Source organism: Protopterus annectens, chromosome 1.part0 (genome assembly GCF_019279795.1).
Source record: "Protopterus annectens isolate FY-2018-M chromosome 1.part0, PAN1.0, whole genome shotgun sequence".
NCBI classification, from domain to species: domain Eukaryota; kingdom Metazoa; phylum Chordata; order Ceratodontiformes; family Protopteridae; genus Protopterus; species Protopterus annectens.
The window spans coordinates 1,226,420,122-1,226,443,390 of NC_056725.1; the positions used below are offsets into that span (position 1 = coordinate 1,226,420,122).

A 23,269-nucleotide genomic window follows, 5' to 3' on the forward strand; every position below is an offset into this window, starting at 1 on the left:
TTGAGAGTAACAAGGCCTCCTGACCTTCTGTAGTACGAGTGATTGGATAATAGCAGGGGCTGAGTAGTAATTTGTTCTTCTAACTCTTCCATTCTTACTGGTATATGAACCCTGTGTCTTGAAAAGGTTGTGCTTGTATTGCTCAGGCTGTGGATTGTATTGCATTACTGAAATTAAGTGGAAATTCCTTAAGATTCCAAGAGCAGGATAAGTTATTTCTTACACTTATTTCATTGAACTGCACTTCTGAAATGCTTATAATTGTGCTATACAGTTGATCTACTACATTTTGCACTGTTATAAAGCTTTTTTATTGTTTCACTGCATTTATGTACTGTTTTATACTGTTTTAACTGTATTTTTCATTGCTAGATACTGTTTCATTACTCTAATTGCATGTTTACTGAATTACTTAACTGTAAACTGCTTTTTCATACCGAGAGTTGCATTTTCTGTTTGTGAGTGCTGTATCCGAGCTTTTCTGTGCATTTTTGATTTTTTGAGGTTTCTGTGTTCTACAGCTATGAACTGTAATAGTGTGCATTACTATAATTGTCTGTTTACAGTTAAAAACATTCTCTAGAGTCTGCTTGCTCCTTGATCTGTTTAAAACTTGAATTTAATGGCTACAGCTAGGAACTGTCATTTTTCCCACCCACCCTCTGTAGTGTTGTGGTGTTCTTTACTTGGTGGCTTTGCAGTTGCCTGCCCATACTGTATATTTGATCTGTGACACTCTTCCCAGTCTAGTGTCATTAGTTAATTCAATCTAATAGAGAACATATGTGAAGGCCAACCCACTCAGGTTCTTAACGTTGAATTAACTTCTGTTCCAGCTTTCTCCATTTCTACTTTTACTGAAAAAAAAATCTAAGCTTGCTTCCCCTCTTTCCTGTGGCAGGTCTTGTCCAGATACGGATTTGCTGTGTCCAGGACTGTTTGTGAGCTCCTGAGACCCCCCCCCCCACTTAACTAGGGTTAAACTATTCCTGGCGCCATAAAGTCTGTTCTTGAAATTTTCCCTTGCAGCTAGCCAGCTTTTTAGTTTTAGCACTCAAATCTGTTTCTTTGATCTCAGCACTTGTTCAGAACTCATTGTAAGCACTAAATAAGTTACAAATTACTACAGTACTCAACTTTCCTCACTTGTCTAGAGGAAAATAGTTTTTAGTACTTAATAAATAAGCACCTATTCAGGCATGTCTAAAGGTCCGCTCCCGGTGTTTTCTCCTGTCTACCTGATGAATCTGGGCATCTTTGGACAATGCAGCAATTGCCTCATGTACACAGACAACCCTCTCCTCCTACCACCCAACACTATGACCTGTGAGAGATATACTTATAAAGCCAAACTGGAAGCAAAGCTCTCTTCACCGAAGACTGGACTAGACAGTCAAGAGGAGAAGGTAAACACTTGCACCACACCATACTCATCACGTAGTCCCTCAAAACCTACACCACCAAAACACACACCTATATTCGCGGAGGCTCTCAGTAAAAATCTGCCCAAACAACCGAGACCTCCAAAGCAGAAATGCAAGCAACCTCCACCCCCCACCACAACCCAAATGACACATAGCCCACATAATCAGTGTGCCACTCAACTACAGCCCATAAGGCATAACATACCCAACACTCTAGTCATAGGTGACTCTATAGTCAGGCACACTGATGTTCCACTCACCAGGCTAAACAAGGAAAAAGTTACTGTCAGCTGCCAGAATCCGCCACATAATGCACGCACTCAGGTCTTTCCACAACAAGTACAAATATGACTCTGTCATTGTCCATGTTGGTGTGAATGACCTGAGATGTACCTCCCTGGACTACATGAAAAGAGACATGGAGGAGCTCTCCGATCTTGTAGCCCAGGCAGGTATGACCCTAGCCCTGAGTAACATCCTGCCATCACCCAGAATGATACCACAGTACAAGGACAAAATGATTGACTTTAAGAATTGGCTAAGCTTCTAGTGTCATTCTAAGGGAATCCAGTATCTGTCTGCCTGGGATGACATGATCGACACACCACGCTGCTTTGCCAGCGATGGCCTGCATCTGTTGCCCTTGGGATTCCAGATACTGGCAAAGGCTCTTGCCACCCCTATAGGGCCTTTTTTAGGCAAAGTCCAAATGACAAATTCACCACCGTAACAGGTACAAGCAAGCAAAATCTGAGGGTAATGCTACTCAGTGCTAGAAGTCTAAACCTCAAAATGCACTCACTCAAAGCACTCCTTAAAATGGAGAACATTGACATCTGTGCAGTGACCGAGACCTGGTTCAAAACTCCGGAGAGCACCCCTGCATTACCAGGCTATAATTCATACCACACCTTTCGGCCACCAAACCCGGACTGAACCACTAAAGGTGGAGGCATGTCCATATTCATTAAGGATATCCACACCTCCAAGCTAATTGCTCAGCATAATGTGTCCAAGATTATCCAAGTTCAACTAACTCTGGTTAAAACCACAATCCAGATTTTAGCTTGCTACAGACCCCCCCACCATGCCCCAGGATTCCCACTCCTCTTTTCTTGATACACTGGAAAATATTAAGGTACAACCCAACACTGTAATAATGGGTGATTTCAACTACCCTACCATTAACTGGGAAAACTACTCATGTACCAACTCTTTTGCTCAGTGTTTTCTGGAAATCATCAATTCCAATGCCTTGGATCAACTTATCCACACCCCCACCAGGGGCAGCAATATCCTAGACCTGGTCATCACCACATGGGTGACAGGTGTTCCATACCAGTGGTCAGCTTCTCGTTGGTCAGATCTGACCACAAGCTAATCACCCTAGACATTCACATCCCGCTCCCACCTCCCATTAGGAAAACAACTGTAAAAAATTTCTCCAAAGCCAACTTCACGCTTCTTAAGACAGAAGTGGCAAGCTTCATGACACCCATGCAGATGGACAATAGAGGTACGACTGCTGAATCCTACACAAATGCACTTTATAAGCATTTACACAAGTGCATGGATCATGCTATCCCTAACAGAACCAAGATGCTATCCTCCAAAAAAGGAAGCCAATCTGGTGGTCTTCTGCCATAAACAAACTGTACAACAGAAGAAAGAAACTGTTGCAAAAAAGAGTAAAATCCCACGATTGGAGGAACTCCCTGGTCAGCCTCAGTAAGAAGTTGAGATCCCTCATAAAATCCTCCAAAGCTAGTTATGAAAACAAAATCACCACTGATTCTAAAGACAACCACAAAGCATTATATAGCTATGTCAAGAATCTCAATGGCAACACTCAGATCTGCTCTGAGTTACAGCACAATGACACTAAATATACAGAACCAACTGATATTGCCAACATCCTGGCAGATAGGTTCAGTGCTAATTTTACCCCCCTCTCACCCCCTGCAGGGCCCATCTTTATACCGGAAGAATGCAAAGTTCCTGTAATCATGGCTGCAAAGGTAAAAAACTCACTCTCCAAAGGCAAGAACACAGCATCCATGGGACCTGACAACATCCTAGGCTGCCTTCTACATGAACTACAGAATGAACTGGCACCCCACCTAAGTACCATGTTCAATCATAGCCTCACCTTAGGCTTTGTGCCCATTGAATGGCGCACCACGATGGTTATCCCACTCTACAAAGGGGGGGGGCCACAGCAGACCCCAGGAACTAACACCCCGTTAGTCTGACGAGCCTGGTCTGCAAGGCCATGGAACGTATCATCATGGAACTCATAAACAAAGACATTGTAGATCTCCAAACTCTGGGCCCCACACGGTTCGGGTTTGTAAAAGGCAGATCATGTCTCCTAAATCTGATAGACTTCTTTGAAGTAGTCACCAAAGCCATAGATGAGGGTAAGGTGGTTCCACACAGTCTATCTAGATATCGCCAAGGCGTTCAACACCATCCCCCACTCTGGAATTATAGATAAACTCACTAAACTAGATATAAATCCCTATGTCACAAGATGGGTTGCCAACTGGCTTACTGACAGAACCCACACTGTGAAAGTAGCAGACTCCAAATCAGACTTCAGACCAGTGACAAGTGGAGCACCACAGGGTTCAGTCCTGGGTCCTCTCCTGTTTGGTATCTACTTCTCTGAAGTACAGGCTAACACAGAAGGTCTTTGGCTAACTAAATTTGCAGATGACTGCAAACTAGGAACCATAATCGAAACTCCTAACGATGTGGACATCCTACAAAAGGGCCTCACTGAGACAGATGCCTGGTGTCAAAGCCATGGTCTCAAGCTCAATGCCAAAAAGTACATTGTCATCCCCTTTGGTAAAAACTCTGTACCCATGAACTACCACATAGGCGGTAGTCTACTTAACACTGAAAGTGTGATAAGAGACCTTGGGACACAGGTGGACAGTAGTCTCTCCTTTGATAATCACATTGCCACAGTGGTCAGGAAATCCTTCTATGTGGCGCACCTCTTCACAAAAAGTTTCTCATCCAGAAAAAAAGAGGTCATTGTTCCCCTCTACTATTAGACCCATTATAGAGTACAACGCCCGTTTTGGTATGTACCTCACAAGACATCTACAACAACTGGAAAGGCTGCAAAAATACCTTACAAAGAGGATTACTGGCCTCAAACAGATGCCTTATGCAGACCGTCTCAAAAAACTCCAGCTTTACTCCGTCGCATATCGCCTACTCAGAGGCCATCTCTACCTGACATACAAAGCTATGTCAAACCCAGAGCTGGTGGACATGCTCCACTTAAAGAAATCCCAATCCCTCCGAGCTACACGCTCTAGGGACCTAAACCTTGTCACCACAATAAACACAACATGCTGGAGGAATAGATTCCTGTCCCAGAGACTTCCCATACTGTGGAACAGACTACCTATCTATGTCAAACAGAACTCTTCAGTAGCACTCTTCAAGAAAAATCTTGATGAGTGGATGGGTAATAGGAAATGCACCCCGGGGATCACTTCTGTGGTTCTGCTAGACAGGGGCACAGGAAAATTATTTTCTTGGGTGGTGAAAGCCAGGGTACCTTTTCGGCTAAGCTTGTATAGGCCCTAGGGCCAATAGCCTAGTACCTACCTATGAAGCTATAAATGGAATTGCTGTTTTTCTTATCAGTTTAAAAGCTGTTTAAAGTCTTTAAAAACATTTATTGTATGGAGAAATTGTGTTTAGTTTACTTTTAGTGATGTCAAAGTGTTTTTACTGTGAAAAAGTGACTTTTAAAAACTTTAAATTTTTACTAGCTTTTGCTGCTTGTTTTCTCTGTGAAAGAGGCACCATTTTCGGCTTGACCATAGAGCAAACTGTCAGTCGTATGCTTGGTCCTTCTTCCAGCTACAAAAAGAAAAGGTTAAGCAAACAGCCTTTGCCACCACAGCAGACTACCAGTTTGCTTCAGCTGCAGGTGGATGACTTTGCTGTGGCCATTAATTGTACCTAAGACAACTCATCTGTTCCTCTGGATCTCTGGTGTAGCATCTACAGCCTCTATGGACTGGGGGTTAACCACGTTCTCTGTGGCTTTTGGAGTCCCCAAAGGGGTAAAAAGGAGAGCCACTCATTATTCCTGGTAGAGGGAACAGAGAAGGCTTTCCAGTTTTGTCAGAATGCTGTGCCCATCCCTGGGGAAGCTACTGTTTCAGTTAATACCACTGTTGGCCTCATTTTTCTTGTCAAAAAGAAGCAGAAAACTAAACATGTATCCAGTTCTCCGATTTCCTTGAAAAGGAGTCGTTTACTGTGTTTGACTCCGGGTTTAATTCAGGCTATTGATACTTCTTACAATTAGTTTCTGGTAAAAGAAAGAGGGGTACCTCTTTTCCTGAAGAGATTCAAGATTCTGAATCTCAACAGGAAGATGAAGGGCTAGATACAACATTTTCTCCTTAGATTTCTAATTTAGACTTGAGGAGAGCTAAGGTTTTGTTAACTCCGTGGGAGTTTATCTTTTTATGAAGCTGTTTCCAAAATGTCCCAGTGTTCTCAGTGGGAAAACACTGAAGATGTTCTTCGTGTTTCACTGTTGCAGTCATCACTCTTGGGTTATCTGCCTGCAGGTAGCCCTCAGACGGCCCAAATACCAGAGTCTTGGGATTTCTGCATCAGATGCTGTCTCTTCTTCCATGATGTCAGGTCGTCAGGGGTATAAAACAGGCAGCCGACTCCATTACATTCACCTTTCTTGCCGAGAAGGAGCCCGAAGCTGAAGCAGTTCACAAGTGCAGGTCGGCCGCTGCCTGAAATTTTTGTTTTTCAAGTTTCAAACCTGAAGTCTTCTAAAGCTAAGTACCCCATTGGGGATTCTTTTTTCTTGCTCTAACCGATGTCAGAAAAAGTTAACAATTGTCTTGCCTGTGGAAAGCAAATACCTCACAGAGATTTTCATTTTTACTGCGTCACCTGTTTTGGCCCATACCACGACGTCCCTCGCTGTCGGTTTTGTGCCTTGTTTAACATCAGAACCATTCGTCATCGGGCTATTTTTGTTGCTAAATTTTTTCGCTCTCATTCTCCATATTCTGAAATGGCTTTGGTAAGCCATCCGACTACTGATCTTCTGAAAAAGCGCAAAGTTAAAGACAGGCAGACTGCACAGGTCAAAAACTGCCAACGATGCTTCCGTTAAGCTAGTCGCCAGTACGCCAGTACTCAGTGAGGTGCCTTTGCTACCCCTGATGCCCACTTCTACAGATTCGCAGCCCTTTGACCCATTCGGACTCCGGTATGCTGCAAGATGCTTCTTCGACTATGGAACCTGCGGATGTTTCTACCTTGGATGGGTACGGAGCCACTGTGTAGGCACCCGCTTCTGAGGGTGTATTTGGACCTACCGATATTTGCATTGAAACAACAACTTCATTTTTAGCTAAAACTACTGAATTTCTCAGGCCCAGAGTATGCACTACACCTGGAAAACTGACGACCAAAGTGCATGCTTAAGCTCCCATGCCTCAAAAACAAATGCTTAGAGTGGCTGAAGACCTTATCACCCTTATTGGGGGAAGCCAGCCTTCCCCTGCTAAGAGACCAAGAATTGAGTTTCTTTCTGATTCTACATACCAGGAGTCCGATGACTCTGGCCCTTCTGATTACCAGGACATACCCTTGTTTACTTTTGAGGATTCAGATACAGAGGAATCCATTCCCTCTGTCTCCCCTCCTGAGGATTTTTCTTTTGGTGGAACCTTGCATACTTTAAGAGAGCATTTCCGCTGGGAATGCCAGGATTATCCTCAGTCCAAAAAGAGACTCAGAGAATTTTTAGAGTTGCCTCAGCACAGCCCCCTGGCTATACCCCCTGTCCTGGATGTTGCATATGATGTCTTTATGGAATCCAGTCTTACTCCAGACACTTTACCACTGGCCCCTAGAAAACTTGACAGGTACTGCAGAGTAGCTGATTCTCACAAATTTCTCTTTAAGAATCCTACTACGGATCCAGAGACTATTTCCCAGGGGCCTAAAGGTATTAAGGCTACTACAGCCAAAAACCCTACTCCTTCAGACAGGGATTCCAGAGCTTTAGACAGATGGGGTAAGAAGGTATATACCTCTGCAACTCTTGCCATCAGGGCATTGAATTGCCAGTTTCATATGTTGAAGTACCAGCAACATATTATGGAACAAATTGAACAAAAATGGTGTTATTTCCAGATTGTGCAGAAAATAAAGATTTACAAGTTAATGCATTCTGCAAACCAAGTTAGTAAGCATACTTTGCAGTGTGGCTTTTATGCCCTAGAAGCGTCTTGCAGGGCTGCAGTCGCTGGATCTGTACTGAGAAGGCATGCTTGGCTGAAGGAACAAACCTTGCCAAACCATGTCAAATCAAAATTACTAGATGCTCCTTTAAATCAGGACCCTTTGTTTGGCACCAAAGCAGAAGAAGTTCTTAAAAAGATGGAAGAAAAATCTAAATCTATGCAAACTGTTAAAGAATTCTTACAAGTGCAGCCACCTAGATTCAGTAGGCATTGGCCTACAAAAAATGGTCCTTTCCAGCCCCTTTCAGGCCCTCTCAGTCCAAACCCAGGGGAACCATACCACCAAAACTACAGTTGCAGGGTATGCAAAGATCTAAACAATGCAGTGCTCCCACCTCAAAAACAGGGAGTGGCAAGCCATCCCCTTATGGTAAAAGTTCACAATGACTTGTCAATTATCCTTCCCAGCCCTACCCAACTGCTTGCGCCCCTATGAGGAAAACTTGCCCTTCATGCCAAAACCTGGATGTCCATTACTCAGGACCAATGGGTTCTAAACTTTGTATCCCAGGGGTACAGATTCTGCTTCCATTCCCTGCCAACCCCAAGCGGGTTAAAGACATTCCTCCAAACTAGTGGGCAGAGGCTCAAAAGCAAGTACATTCCCAGCTCAATATCAGGGCCATCCAACCTGTTCCAGTAGAACAAAGGGGACAGGGTTTCTACTCCAGACTGTTCCTGGTGCCCAGAAAAGAGGGCTGTTGGTGCCCGGTCCTGGATCTATCAATTCTCAACACCTTTCTGGTGGCTCCAAAATGCAAACCCTGCAACAGTTTCTCCCTATGCTAGCCAAGGATGCCGGGCTAGTCACCCTAGACTTAAAAGAATCCTATCTGCACATCCCCATGAGGGAGTCTTGCAGAAGATATCTCCGCAAGGGCAGGGGTCTGTGCACTATCAGTTCTCTGCACTTCCCTTTGGCTTATCTACTGCGCCCAGAGTATTCACAAAGTGCTTGGCTCCAGCCATTGCATAATGCAAGTGTAGAAATATACAAATTTTCCCATACTTGGATGATTGCCTGATTCAGGCGGACAGTCAGGAATTACTACATCAACACCTGACATTTGTAAAAAGACTCCTATCTTCATTGGGATATACCATCAATGAAAAGAAATCACAACTGGTGCCCAGTCAAAAAATTGTATTCCTGGGAGCAAGCTTGAACACAGCTTCCCAGATGGCCTTTCTCACTCCAGAAAAACAGATCTATTTGAACAACTACTTCAAACACATGGCCACCAAAGCCCAGCTATCTGCAAGGAAAATACTGCAAGCCCTAGGGTTCATGGCCTCATGCATTCTGCTAATTTCATATGCAAGACTGCATATGAGGAAACTTCACTGGTACTTAAAAAGTCTTTGGTGCCAACATTCTCAGGACCTGGAAACAGTCATTCCGATCATTCCATGTCTAAGGGCAGAGTTCCTTTGGTGGGCAGAAGCATGCAACCACAACAAGGGACTGCTTTCACTCAACCCCTCACCGCCCAAACCCTGGATACAGATGAATCAGACTATGCATGGGGGGCTCACAAGGCAGGCAAATGTAGTCAGGGAAAGTGGAGCCCAGGACAAATTCTTCTGCACATCAATCAAAAAGAGATGTTAGCTGTACAGCATGCTCTGACAGCCTTCAAATACCTAATCCTTCCAGGACAGCTGCTGATAAAAACAGACAACACCACAGTTATGTTGTACATAAACAAGCAGGGGGGGGGACCCATTCTTACCCACTCTGCAGGTTAGCCATGGCCCTGTGGAACACAGTCTTGAGCAACCAAATGCATCTGCAAGCTCAGTTCCTGCCAGGCAAACAGAATTCACTGGCAGATGACTTGTGCAGAAATCTCCTGGACCAACACAAGTGGAAATTGGAGCCCAACACCTTTAACCTTCTAATCCAGATGTGGGGGACACTGGAGGTGGACCTCTTTGCCTCCCCCGACAACCACCAGTTGAGCAAATTTTGCACCAGGAACCCTCACAGCAGGGCCTGGAAGGTGGATGCCTTATCCTTCAAATGGGAAAACCTCTCAATTTATGCCTTTCCCCCTCTGCCGCTCTTCTCAAAGGTACTACTCAAGATCAGACAGGACAGCCCAAGGCAGTTCTGATTGCCCCAGACTGGCCACACCAGCACTGGTACCCACTCTTATGCAGTCTGACAACAGTGCCACCCTGGCACCTTCATCAGACACCTTCCCTGCTGTCTCAGCAGGAGGGACAGATTTTGCATCCACAGCTGCAAACCCTAAACCTTGCAGCCTGGCTTATCCCCTGAATACTCCACCAGCAACCCTCAGCAAGCAGGTGCTGGATGTCATTCTTGAGACCAGAAGGCCTAGTACTAGAAAATCCTATGCTGAAAAGTGGAAAAGATATTGCTCTTGGAGTCAGTCTCAAGGAAATGACACAGCTATGCCGTCCTTACCTCAAATCCTTGATTACTTAGCAGAGCTACTCCACAGAGGCTTATCCTTCTCCTCTATTAAGATTCATGACTCTGCCATCTCAGCTCATTATAATTACTGAGCCACCTCTGTTCTCTCACCCTCTCATCAAACAGTTTCTGAGAGGGGCTAACAACTTAAGGCCCCTGTAGGAGAGCACCCATCCCTGCCTGGGACCTTAACTTTGTACTGGAAAAGCTCACATCCGCCCCCCCCCCCTTTGTACCTGCAGCTTCAGCAGAGTTAAAATTCCTTTCTTGGAAAACAGCCTTGCTTTAAGCCATAAACTCAGCTAGAAGAGTGTCTGGGTTACAGGCACGAATGGCTGTGGAACCCTTCATTATTTTCCATGCTGACAGGATTTTTCCTGAGGACTAACCCATCCTTTATGCCCAAGGTGGTCTCCAGTGTGGCTCTAAACCAAGCCATCCATTTGCCAACCTTCTTCCCTAATCCGCAAAATATAAAGGGGAGAGGATCCTGCACTCCTTGGACGTGCACAGACAGCTCAGGTTCTACCTTGACAGGACTATACCTTTTAGAAAACCTGACCAACTGCTAGTCAGCTTTGCTACAGGGGCAGAGGGCAAGGCCATTTCAAAGCAAACCATTTCCAAATGGATAGCACACTGCATCCATTTCTGCTACAAGCACCATGGAAAACCTACCCCACAGGGGATCAGAACACATTCCACTAGGGCTACTTCCACGTCTACAGCATTTCTCAGGGGAGTCCCTACCAGGGACATTCTGGAAGCTGCAACCCGGAGTTCTGTACACACCTTCACCAAACATTACCGCTTACCTATTTTTTCTAAATCCAGAGCTGGATTTGTTACAGCAGTCTTACAAGGCCTGCTAGCCTGCCCTAATTCCGCTTGAATGCCTCCGCCCTTCCTCATCTTTGGGAATCAACCCAAGGGTGATGACTGCAACAGTGAAACACGAAGAATATAGTACAGTTGTGTACACTTACCATAAATGTAGATGTTCAAGTATATTCACAGTTGCAGTCCTGGTTTCCCTCCCTCCAGCCCCCTGTTTTTCTCCATCCTTTCTACCTATCCTCTAAATGGCCATTTTTTATGGCAGGGGTGTTTACTTTTTACTGGCGGTGTTCCACACCATATACTAGCTTCCTATTTGGGGGGCTCCTGACATCTGGGGCAAGAAAAACTGATGTATTGGCGTCGGCTGCCTGTTTTATACCCCTGACGAACTGACGTCATGGAAGAAGCGACAACATCCGACGCAGAAATCCCAAGACTCTGGTATTTGGGCTGACTGAGGGCTACCTGCAGGCAGATAACCCAAATGTGATGACTGCAACAGTGAATACACTCTAACATCTACATTTATGGTAAGTGTACACAACTGTACTTTTCTCAGTCCCTCAGAAAATACTATGAGCTGTTGCAGAAAGAATTTACAGAACCTTCACCTATTCCTCCACTTCTGTCAGCTTTAGAGAATGTATGTATTACTGCCTGCAGTTTTCCTGATAGTCAGCCAGCTGCCTCAACAAAGGCAGATTTGGATGTATAAAGTTCCTCAGTCTTTTAAGTTTTTATACACTCTTCCCAAACCTGACCCAGCAGCTATAGCTTTAGATAATTTTACTGCTGCTAAACATTTAGTTAATTCCAATACTACTCTTTCTGTTAAGGATGGGAAGTTTATTCATAAGTATGGGAAAAATGTATCTTTCTGCAACTTTGATTTTCAGAATTTTAAATTGTCAGGCCATATGTTAAAGTTTGTTTTAATTGTGAAAGTATGAGGATTGTTTTTGTTTGCAGTTTCTTCTTTTGAGAAAAAATTTACCTTAAGCAGTGTAGGTTCTTCTACTGTACAAGTCACTACTCATTGTTTACAGTGTGTGCGAGTCAGTTGATACTTCTTCAAGGGCTTTGGCCACTGGTACCATGTTGAGGAGGTTTGCCTGTCTGCATTCTCAGAACCTCATGGTTATGTTAAAACTTAGATTTTAATTTCTCTTGGCTAGAGATTTAGTTTCTCCCCCCCCCTCTGCTGTAGAGGTGATAAAATAGTGTTGAGAAGGGTAAGATGATACAGGGAATCTGTAAGATATTTCAAGCCTCCTTTTTCAATTTTTCTAAGGGATTCTGTAACTCCTCATCCAGTTTTGGTAAAAAAACAAAAACAGTCTCAACAAAATGCAGGTAAACAGAAATTAAAGAAGAAATGGCAAGGGGGTTCCAAAAAGTATTCAGGACCCCCCTAAAAACCAAGGACAGTCCAGCAAGTCAGAATGACTATTTAAGGGAACTTGTCCCCTCTCTGAATTTGGTAGTTCCTTTTCATTCCAAAAAGTATGAATCTGTACTTTCCTCTTTGGCAACAGATAGTTTCAGACAAATGGGTTTTGAAGATAATTCATCAAGGTTACAAATGGCAGTGGGAAGAAATTTCTTCTTTCTAGGAGGTAATTCTTCTTCAACCAGGTCAGACTCTCATTTCCACCTGTCCTTCATCCCATGCTGTCCCAAAGATTGATAGAACCAATCCCTACTTCCAAAGTGGGAAAAGTTTTATTCAAGGATGTTTTTAGTGCCAAATTGAAAAAAATACTTGGAGACCACTCCTGGATCTTTCTTTCCTAAACCTCCTTGTGATAGTGCCCAAGTTCAAAATGCTGTCACTTCACAAACTGTTACCTCTTCTTCCTCACTCAAGTTTCCTTGTAACTCTAGATTTAAAATATGCTTATCATCTCATCCCCATTCATCCAGACTTCAGGTGTTTCTTGAGGTTCTGTGCGTCTGCCTTATGTTATCAGTTCCTTGCCTTACCCTTTGGACTATACACTGCATCAGTAGTGCTCACAAAGTGTCTAACTCCAGTTATAGCTCATTAGAGGCTTCAGGGTGTCATTATTTTTCCACATTTAGACAACTTGCTGATCTTTGTAGGATCTTTTTCAACGTGTCTGGAATTCCTCACTTGGGCGAGAGATCTCTTACACAAGGTGGGCTTCGATGAGAACATTCAAAAGTCTTTTTGACTCCTTTACACAGGATTGTGTTCTTGAGTGTCAGCTAGTCACCTCAGTTCAAAGAAATTTTCTTCCACTTAAAAAAAAGAGATGTATATCTAAATCTATTTCTAAGGTTTTCTACTTAAGCTTTGGTCACTGTGAGGAATAAAACACAATTTTGGGTCTCATGGCATCTATGATTCCACACGAGAAAGATGCAACAGTATTTCAAGTCTCGTTGGTCCCAGCACCAACATCCTTTTTCGTTTCAAATTCTAACGCTGGGGATTGTAAGAAGGGAAATCATTTGATGGAGACTGCAAATATCCTTAAATTCAGGTCTCCCATTCTCCCTCCCTGTTCCAAAGGCGCCAGTCACCACAGATACATTCAACTTTGCTTGGGGATTAGTTTCAGGAGGGATAAAAGTGCAAGATGTGTGGGACAGCAAGGTCAGATGCAAGCACATAACTGTAAATGAGATGCTTGCCCCAATCAAGGGACTCAACTCTCTGAATCATCTTTAGTCTCCTGGACCTCTTCAAGTTATTACAGGCAATACCACAGTCATGTGGTACATCAACAAGCAAGGGGGGAACGAGGTCATAGCCATTTTGCAGACTAGCCATGTTAACCTGAGATACAGCTTTGCAGCACACTCTCACTGTACAGGCATACTAAATTCCATCAGAGCAAAACTGTGTGGCCAACAAGCTGAGAAGGACAAGGGCAGACTCTCACAAATAGAAACTATATCAGGGGAATCTTCCAAGATCTGATCCATCTGTGGGAAGTTCAAGTAGACCTATTTGCCTCCTGTCTGAACAATCAGCTAGTGAGAGTCTGCTCCAGGACTCCATGCAAGAAGACCTGGAAAACAGATGCATTTTCTTTTCCTTGTACAGGAATGTTCCTTTATACTTTCCACTCTTTACACTGATATCTAGGTTACTTCTGAAGATGTAGAAGTAATTCCCCCAAGATCATTGTGGTGACTCACTTCTGGCCCAGGCAACTGTGGTTCTCCTTTCCTTTGGAAATGGCCAGGGGAAATTACCACAAGCTTCCTCACAGACTGGATCTACTCACACAAAATCAAACTATTTGATGCACCATGACCCCAATCAAGTTCAGCTGAATTCCTGGATGATAGGGTCTTAATTCCCTTTAGGCACCTGCTCACAGAGGACAGGCAGTAGGTAATGGAGGCAAGAAAGCCTGCTACTAAAAAATCATATATTAGCAAATGGAAAATGTTTTCTAGTTGGTGCCAACAGCATAACCAGCACCCATCCAAGGCTAGTTGTTCTCTGGTTTTATTGTATTTGTGTGAGTTACTGTCCCATTGCCTGTCCTATTACGCCATCAAGGTTTATTTATCAGCCATTTCAGCATGTCTGCCCATCAGTCCTCCTCTTTCAATGCATTCCTATGTTAAAATGGTTTTGAAAGGGTTTTTGCATAAGAGGCCTCCAAGAAAACTGGTGGCCCTTCCTTGGGATCCTAATTTTATGTCAGAGAAACTAACACTTGCTCCATTTGAACTAGCTAACCTGGCTTACTTGAGGTCCTTAACATGTAAAACAGTTTTACTGATTACTATGACCTCTGCAAGAAGGGAATATGAGTTGCAAGCTCTTATGGTGAGTCAACCCTACCTCATTTTCCACAGGAGACAAGGTTTCTCTGAGAACTAATCCTTTTTATGCCTAAAGTGTTTGAGTTTTCTTTAAATCAAGCTATCGATCTCTCCATTTCTTTCCTGAACCTGAAAGTGATGGAGAAAGGATACTTCATACTTTGAATGCCCACAAACAATGCAGGTACTTTTTTAACAGAACTAAATTTTTAAGATATTTGGATCAATTGTTCATTTTTTATGAAGGTATGAAGGGGGACAACCTGTGTCAAAGCAGACTATTTTCAAATGGTTGTCTAAGGCTGTTACCTTTTGTTATACTTACCTTAGCAAAACTATTCCAGGGAAAGACAAGACCCACTCTACTAGGGCTTTGGCTTCATCTGTGGCTTTTTGGAAAGGGTTAGACTCCAGAAGTATTCTAGAAACAGCAGCCTGATCCTCTGTACATACATTTACAAAGCACTATAAGCTTGATTCCTACTCTAGGTCAAGATCAGGCTTTGCTAGAACCAATTTCCAGGGGCTTCTGGACTCTTCTCCTTCCCCCTCCCAAAATGTGTAAGTTATGGCAACCTACCCATATAGCTTAGGCTACTTTCTGAAGTGATCAATATGAAGAACATAGTACAGCTGTGCAAGTAAACTTATCATAACAGTAGATGTTCAAATGAGCACTGCTGCAGCAGCCACTCCCTCCCTCAAAATTCCCCTTGTTTCTTGGTGTGTTGTTTTTGCCAGGGTGTGGAATTTTAATTTTTGTTCCTAGCATTGATCTTTCAGGGCTCAGCCACTCTTTCTCTTTTGGCTTGAAAGCTCTGAAGGGTTTGGTGTCCAAACCTAAGTTTTTAGTCAGCTCACCTTCAAATGACTAATGGTTTGGGCACGTGGAATGTGCTCTGAAGCTTTGGAAGCTGGCCGGCTGTTATATCCTTCTAGGGTATAACCAATATAACTTAAGCAACTGCAGCAGTCGTCATTCAAGCATCTACTTTCATGGTAACTTTACTTACATGACTGTACTTTCAGTCCCCATTTTTTGTGGCTTACAGAAAAACACAGGGGTGTAAATCACCTTACTCAAAGATAACTCTGTCACCACCTTCAATATGATGAACGGATATCATATCTTGGTAAAAGACTTGAAAGGATTCCCTGCACATCATTTCCTTCAAGAAGATGTTACAGTGTCCAAGAACAATATCTTTCAGGATAAGCTCTTTTGGGTGGGGGGTCTGAAACAGCTCACTTAAAATGCCAGGGTCAGCTCTCCCAACCAAAAAACTCTTGTGCTAAGCTTTTACCCACAATGCCCTTCCCCCTGTTACCTCAGATCTAATTTGCCACGTTGCCGTAAAGCTGTGTCAAGCCAGCTCTCAGCTAAGTACTTTGGAAATGTTTACAAATTTCCTGTTGTTCTTCTGATATTTTCTTTCCCTGTCTTATCATTATTTACCCACTGTCTTCCTATTGGTGTGTTTATTGCTGTTGCTGTGTTTCTTACCGTTTTTAGGTAGTCTTTTATACCATCATTGGTATAGGCCTTTCCCTCTACCCTTGAGGTAACTTCTTCCAAATATCATTGTTGGTATTCGCTTTTTCCCTTTTTTCTTCTTTCTAAAAAAAAAATCACTCTGTTATAACTACTGTGTTTACTGTTTTTCTTGTGATAGCGGTTTGGTCTGCCATGTCAGAAAAGAAAGGAGCTTCTGGTTTTAAGCAATGCGACTAGTGCGGCGGCAAAATGCTGAACTCAAATACCCATGTCTCTTGTGTGTACTGTCTGGGTGTACCTCATCTGTCACTTCAACCTCCTTGTTCCATTGGTAAAGGGTTTAGCTCCCGAATCCTTAATGAAAGGAAAAATAAGCTAATTCTGAAGGGTCTCCTTAAGACACCCCTCTCAGAGGCTATCTCTGTGTCGGACAGCTCATTCCCTGCCAGTAAAGAACATAGGAAAAGACCTCATTCAGTTCCTTCATCATCCTCAGATGACAGAAAGCAGGAACCAAAACCACAAATGCCGAAATTGACTACTACAACACCAAAACTGATTTCCATGGCTCCATCTGTGGTACCGACTACTGTGCCGTCATCAAAATCTGTATTTTTGGTGCCAGTTTCTGCACCGATGATTATGTCCATGGCACCGACCTTACCAAAAACAGTCTTATCTACCCTGGTGCTATCTTCTATATCCTCAGCCCCGGTACTGTCCTCGTCGGCACCAGCCTTGACTATGATATCGAGCCTGCCTATAATTTCTATTCCAGGATTTACCACACAGGACACATTTTCGATACATGTCTCTACCCAAGAGACTTTGGTGCAAATGGACCACTCAGCCAGGACCTGATATTCACCCATGGTGAATCCCTTCTTCGGCCAGCAATTTAGCCCCTTCTTGGAAAGACCCGACTCCCCATCTGGAATATCGATTAGATTGACCAGGAGCCCTTTGGAATTGGATGTGGTGTGTCTTGTGGATCACCTGCTGATGGCGAGCGGGGATTATTACACGTTCTAAAATGCCCCTCCCTGTAGGAGTGGGGAATCTTTCTCCACAGACTCCAGCATATTCTCCTCCTTTGATCTCTGTGCAGGTATCAAAGCCCCTGGAACCAATGCTTTCTTCGGCTCCCATCACTTTGATTCCACTGGTGGATCCCACCATGGTTCCGGAGTCGACCTTTGTCTTTCAGTTAATTCAGAACCGAGCCTTTCTCAGGATCGCGACTGGACTGTGGGTTCTGTGGTTCCTAGCACAGTGCCGTCTGTGGTTCTAGGAGTCCCTTCAGTACTGAGTCCTCTTGAGACTCCTTCCTTGGCGGCTGGTCCATTGGAGCGGCTTGTGACCCCGGTTCTGAGGTTGTCCTTCTCTGTTCTGGGCTCCCATCCCTCTTTAGGTGGACCTGCTTTCCAGGCGATGGAGAGAGCCATTGCCTCTCTAGGCAAACCGTCTGCATCGGAACATCAGTTATGTTCTTCCTCTGAGCCGCAGCTGACACAAGCCCCTGCTTCTGCACATTGAGCACAAAAGCCTCAGGATACCCTACCGCAGGGTGCCCATTCTTTGGAGTCCTCTTCAGAAGTTCCCGCTGAAGAGGTACTGTGTAAGAGGATGTGCAAGAGGAAGCATGTAAACTCACATGAGGAGTCTCTCACCAAGGACACAGACTACAATGAAGGGAAGGGTTCCCCCACAGTCACCCCCTGATGATGTCTCATTTGGAGACAACCTTGAAATACTGAAATAGAGGGGTGACTGAAAGCCCACCAACCCCTTCTCCAAGGAGTCCGTGTTTCTGCAGGCTTTTCGTGCTCGACCCTCTACCTTCTGGGTGACCCCCGTCTGCAGATGAGCTGGTTCAATTCAACTTGCAGTGCACAGGAAAGAGTCCTGATACCATTGAACCAATCCCATGGAGGGCGGATAAAATTTTATCTCCCCCTGAACAGCACCCACACTGGTCTAAGGGTGTGATGGTGGTGGCGGCAGCTACAAAAAAGGAACTGGCTAAAGAGTGCCAAACTGTCCACCCCCCAAATAGGGAGTCTCGGGCAGTGGACAGGTTAGTAAAGCAAGTCTTTGCATCATCAACCTTTGCTGTTAGGTCTTTGAATTATCTGGCACACTTCACCAGGCTTCAGAGAGAACTAGTCACTGAACTCTCCGAAACCTTAGCAGGAGCTGTCTCTGATGAGGTCTGCAACAAAATTGCCTCAGAGCTAGCTACCCTGGAATCCATATCAAACTCCTCCATGCATCTGATTTCCCATGCCACTGTACGAGCAGCCAGAGCGGCGGGTTCAGGTGTTGTCATGAGACGTCATGCCTGGATGCACCTTTCTGACTTTGCAGACCCTTTCAAGTCTTCCCTCCTTAATGCTGCAGTGGAAGCCTTCTCCCTTTTCGGCCTGAAAGTGAAAGAAACATTGCCAGGTGTGAGAAGGACGGCAAGACCCTGTCTGCCGTGGGCGTGCATTTTTCCACCCCTCAGCATCCATACTCTAGGAACCAGAGGAGCGGAAAGATGTGGCACAAACAAATCACAGGGTCCTTTCCATGACACACATGGCAAGTTTACTCCCCAGGGCAGATGTGGTAACTCATCCAGTAGGCACCCCAACAAGGGCTGGGGGGTCCGCATAACCAAGGTTCCAGAGATTCGTTCTCTGAACAACTCTATCAGTGCTCCTGAGGAGCGGCCCAATTGCTTTCCTCTGGAAGCAGTCAGGGGGACTTTTTCCTTGCACCATTGTGCCTGGCTAACAATAACAACAGATTTATGGGTGCAACAGATCATAACCAGAGGATACCATGTCCTGTTCAGTCTCTACCCAAAGTCACCAAGTCAAATTCCCGACATTCCAACCAGTAAAAGGGAAACAGCAGCACTAGAAATTCAAAAGCTACTTCAAAAAAAGAGTCATCCAGACAGTCCCACCAGACCAGATAGGATCCGTATTCTACTCAAGATTCTTTTTAGTGCCAAAAAAGACAGGGATCTCAACATCCTGAACAAATTTGTCAAACAAGAGAAATTCCGGATGGTCAGGGTTCAGTCTATCCTTTTGTTCTGCGATGACTGGATGTGCTCAGTAGAACTTCAGGATGTGTATTACCACATAAAAATGGACAAACTCTGCAGAAGATTTCTTCACCTCTGGCTAGGAGCCAATCATTTTCAATTCCGCGTGCTGCCTTTCGGACTCTCTGCAGCCCCCAGAATGTTCACCAAGTGCATGGCAGTGGTAACAGCTCACTTGAGACTACAAGGATTCTGGGTGTTTCCATATCTAGATGATTGGCTCCTCACTGCCCCACCAAGCATCTACTGGAGATAGCACTAAACTACACTCTCAGACTAGCAGAATCTCTGGAGATCTCAGTAAACTGGGGAAAGTGCAACCTGATCCCCACTCAATCCCTAGAGTTTATTGGAGCAATATTCAACATGAATGCTTGCCTAGTCTCTCTCCCGGACCACAGATTACACAGGATAAGATCCTAAGTCCGGGTGACGCTCTGTTCGAAGCCTGGTCCCAGCTCGATCAGTCCTCCAACTCCTGGGCTCCATGGCAGCGTCAATTACCATAGTGCCCTTGGCAAGACTTCACATGAGAATTCTCCAGTGGCTCCTTCTAACACAATAGTACCCCTTACAGCATCCCTTGTCTTTTCAAATATGGATAACTCAGAGATGCAAGCGGGACTTAATGTGGTGGATGAAGCCAGACAATCAACTATGAAGCCGCCCATTTTGCCCACAACAGCCCAGGGCCACAGTGACTCCGGATGCTTCCATGATAGGGTGGGGGGGGCTTTACCAAGGGAAGAAGGTCCAAGGTACTTGGTCAGACATAGAGGCCCACCTTTATATCAGTGTCCTAGAACTGAGGGTAGTGCTTCTAGCGTTGAAAGCATTTCAGTCCATCCTTCCATCAGGGACAATTGTTATTCAATCAAACAACATGTCAGTAGTCTGGTATGTCAATAAACAAGGGAGAACCAAGTCCTACCCATTGTGTCGAGAAGCCATGAGAATTTGGCAATAGGCAATAGCTTCGAAATGCTTTCTGATTGCAATGCATATTCCAGGAGTTCCAACATGACTGCGGACAAGCTGAGCAGATGTATCCTACTGCCTCATGAGTGGTCCCTCAATCCTGTTATGGCGGCGAAGATCTTCAACCGCTGGGGCCAGCCTTGCTGCAATATTCGTCTCTCCAGTAAACCACAAATGCAGCAGCTACTTTGCCCTAATCCACCTGTGGGGGGAGTCCCGGAGGGATGCTCTGATTCACGATTGGCCCACGGGACTTGTGTATGCTTTTCCATCCTTTCTCCTGATTCCCCAATTTCTAAAGAAAGCCCTTCATTTGAGAAGCAGAGTAATCCTCATTGCCCCTTATTGGCCACGACAAGTTTGGTTCCCCTTCCTTTGGCCTCATCTACTGTATCACCCATGGATTCTGGATCCAACTCCAGATTTGATCTTCCACCCACAAGGATTGATTCACCCGAACATTTCTAGTCTCAAGCTGACAGCTTGGTTTCTCCACTTCCGGTAATTGCCAGACAGTGTAACTTTACTTCCCCAGTGGGTAAGATCCTTCTGGCTTCACATAAACCATTCGCCAGGAAAATCTATCTTAACAAGTGGAAAAGGTTTCTTATTTGGTCACGTCAAATACAAATAGACCCTTGCTCAGCTCCTATTACTGTAGTTTTACATTATCTATCGAGCCTTCTTCAGTCAGGAGCAGCAGCCTCAACCATTCGAGTACACTTAGCTGCTATCTCAAGCTTCCGTAATGGTTTTCAAGACTCATCGCTAATCTCTCATCGTCTCTGCAAAACTTTCCTAAAAGGGGTCTTGTATATCAGACCACCCTTCAGGGAATCCTTTGAACCTTGGAATTTAACACTAGTACTGCGATCCCTGAAATGATCACTCTTTGAACCTGCCTCCACTTGTGACCTAAAATTCCTGTCCTGGAAATCACTATTCTTGGTAGCTGTCACATCAGCCAGACGCATTTCAGAACTTCAGGCTTTGTGTATTGAACGCCTTTACATGGTATTTCATAAAGACAGAGTATCACTTCAGATTAATCCTTCTTTTCTGCCCAAAGTTATTTTAGAATTGACAATTAATAAAACAATTGACCTACCAGTCCTTTTCCCCAACTACTCAAACAAAGGAGAATACTGTCTTCATTTGCTGGATGTACATAGACAGTTACGTTTTTTACCTGGACAGAACTAAGTCAGTATGTAAATCAGACCAGCTATCTGTGCCCTATTCAGGCCCAAAATTAGGTAATCCTGTCTCAAAAGTAACCTTGTCCAAGTGGTTGAGAAATTGCATATCCTTGATTTACCAACAAAGTAAAATTCCTCTACCATGCAAAGTCAGAGCACATTCCGCCAGGTCAGTAGCAACTTCTGTTGCTTTTCATGCAAAGACTTCATTGAATGATTGTGCAGCTGCAACTTGGGCTACCCCTTATACCTTTTTCACTCATTACAAGTTGGATTTGGCCTCCAGGGGAAGAGCATCCTTTGGTTCTATGGTACTCAGGGACATCTTTCCATAAGGGCCTCCCAGGACTAAAGGTAGCTAGGGACTCTGTCCCATCAGTAAGGAATGAATGAAGGTTAACAACACCAGATAAAGAAGTTATGTTCTTTCCATAACGTTCAGTCTGTGTTGTTTGTCTTCATTCATTCATTATGTCCCACCCACCTTGCCCCTCCAGAGGCTCCTGTGGGATTAGATTGGTTCCTACTCCTACGTTAGAGTTTCTGCTCAGAGAAAACCTCTGTTTTACTTATAATGGGCAAACTTGATCTGAGGTAACAGGGGGAAGGGCATTGTCAGTAAAAGCTTAGCTTTTGGCTGGCACGAGCTTGTTACAAGGCCGACTCGGTTCTGAGGACAGAACTGACACCCATCAGTAATGAATGAATGAAGATGAACAACACAGATGGAATGTTATGGTAAGAACATAACTTCTTTTTTCTGCATTTTCCTCAAGTGTTGTCTCACTAGGAGCACCTTAAAGATTAAGAAAAGACCATGTAACTTAGAATCCTGAGGAATTCCTACACTGTGATTGCCACCTTCTGCATGATATTCTGAGTAAAGAGGATCAGTAAGAATAGTTTGTCCACAGTTTCCTTCATTGCTGCATCAATGTTTCTTTTTTGTTTTCCACATTTTCCATAATGGCCATTACTGTTTCTTAGTGGTGGGAGGAATGGGAGATATTAAGAGTGTAACAGATATGTTTCCAGTTAGTCCATTTGTCCTTCTAGTGAGCACAGCATGAGCATCAGGCAGGGAGTCCTTTATCTCCAAGTTTACTGCTTCTGCCAGCATCAGATAGCTAGATTAGTGATGTGAAAAAGCACCTTTAAGAGAATTAAACATGAGAGAATCAAGTCTCCTTCTCTTAAAGACATCATTCTTTCTGCCTATATTTTGTGTCAGACTTTCACTGGATAGTATCTTGCATTAAAAGTAGGCTGACACAGATGTAACCACTGTAAATTTGCAGTGCTTCTTCTCATCCTCTCTTCTGAAACAGTGCTGTTACAGCTGTATTTGTTACCTGCTAAGAATCTTATATTTCCTTTTAAACCGTGTGTAAAATTGCATTTATAGGCTTTGACAAATCTGTTAAAGGAAATTATATTCATGGGTACATACAATTTACTGTTACTGTCATTGTTGTCTTCTCACCTTTTAGTCTAGGAGACCACCCTGGAATTGGCTCGTAGGTTAACTGATCTGAAGTGCTAATCAATTTGCATGGGACTAAATCAGATGTTTAGCTAACATCTAGGTAGACAACATCCTGTTACAAACATCATGAGTCTGAAAAATAATATTAGTTTGCATTTGTGATATGTTCTTTACAACGGTATT

At 44.1% G+C, this 23,269-nt stretch overlaps 1 protein-coding gene across 1 annotated transcript in view; it reads left to right on the plus strand.

Annotated features, from left to right (window-relative positions):
• The window catches only part of WDR35 (WD repeat domain 35), a 2,872,164-nt gene that overhangs the window by 1,771,763 nt on the left and 1,077,132 nt on the right, over positions 1-23,269 (plus strand). The gene's annotated exons all lie outside the window — the stretch shown is intronic.